At 36.3% G+C, this 1,500-nt stretch overlaps 1 non-coding gene across 1 annotated transcript; it reads left to right on the plus strand.

The window, feature by feature from the left end:
• Positions 1 to 911: 911 nt before the first annotated feature.
• LOC114264001 (small nucleolar RNA snoR101) lies at positions 912 to 976 on the plus strand. The gene has a single exon (XR_003629755.1). It is a non-coding gene; the product is annotated as a small nucleolar RNA snoR101 (small nucleolar RNA).
• Positions 977 to 1,500: the final 524 nt, after the last annotated feature.

The raw sequence follows: 1,500 nt of genomic DNA on the forward strand, positions 1-1,500 counted from the left end.
GTGTTTCACTTGCCATGTGCCCGAATGTCATTGGCCCTCCATGCCCAGATGGCCTCCAGCTGTCCTGGGCTTTGCCAGCCGGGTTATGCTATGGGTCCCATGCGATGGGTTTGGGGTTATTTGTTGTGGACTGTAAGCCTTATGGGCCTATCCATGTCATTAGGAAAAATTACCTTTAGGTTCTTTATGTTCATAATTTACAAGTGAAATCTTGTAGTCAATCTATGTTCAGTGTTAATTTTATCATCTTGATGGAATCTAAGCATTTACTCAAGTTTATCTTGGCATCCTTTTTTTTTTTTTTCTCATTCCAATGTTTTGTATTTTTTTCTTAACACTTGACAGTGACTTGGCATAATTTTCCATTTAATACTCTTTCAGCCACATTTTCGTTTACACGTCACATGCCGCGTCTCTAGAACTAATTTATGTGTAGCAGATGCTGTCACCAAACTGTAGAATTTTAATAAATTTACAAACATAGGTGCATTGTTATTTCACTTGCTTTTCTGTCGTTTGGGATAACTTTAAGAATAATGCTTGGGACCCCCTTTTAGGGGTCACCCCCTCACCCCCTTTGCCACGTGGTAGGGGGTGATTGGAGGAGCAGGAAAAAAAAGAAAAAGAAAAAGAAAAGGTAACCATTGAGAGAGAGAGGGGGTCAAAGGGGGTGGGGGGAAAAAGGGGGATGAATCATTACTCATAACTTTAATCACTATCTCTCACGCTACACGTGTATGCAAATATGTTTGTATTTATCTATTTTTATTTATATTTTCAATATATAGATGGGTTTCATTGTTTATGCAAATGTGATGCATATATTTGTGTAAAAATAATTATATAATTCTTGTCACTATGCTTCTTTATTTATTTCTCTGGTATGTTGGTGCAAAGACTTTGCATATGATGGCTTACACTTGATCTCTGAACTTCAGGTAAATTTTCCTGTTGAGAATTCTTGCCCACTGATGCCATTGTCTTTGCATATCTTATTTATGCAATTTTGGTGTTTTTCCATTTACTTATATAAGTTATAACATTGGTTGTCATCTTAAAACCTCATGGGTAGTTATCTTATTTTTCAGATGCAAGTGATGATGTGGAGGAGAGCATAATGTGGCTTCGTTTCTCCACATTAGAGGCTTGTCCACATTGTTTGAGTTTCACTTGTCAAACATTTCAAACTTTTAGGACTAGGGCAGTGTCACATGAACTGTGAACCAAGTGAATCTGTTTTCAATTGTATGGTGTAGGATATTTCCTCAGTGTTCATTTTTGGGTAGTGTTTGCTTGTTATTTGGCAAACACACATAGAATTGCTTTGATTATTTGGTTGTCCAAAGTTGTTTGTCTAGATCTAATGAAACAATTTTTCACTTCACTCCAGTGTTTCACTTTTTTATCGTAGATTTATACTGCTGCTAATGATTATTTGCCAGATTGATTAATTTTAATGCTGTAGAAAAAATGTGGCAGACTCATTCCAAATGTTAATGT

The sequence above is a fragment of the Camellia sinensis genome, chromosome 9 (assembly GCF_055761805.1).
Source record: "Camellia sinensis isolate YWXY chromosome 9, ASM5576180v1, whole genome shotgun sequence".
NCBI lineage: Eukaryota > Viridiplantae > Streptophyta > Magnoliopsida > Ericales > Theaceae > Camellia > Camellia sinensis.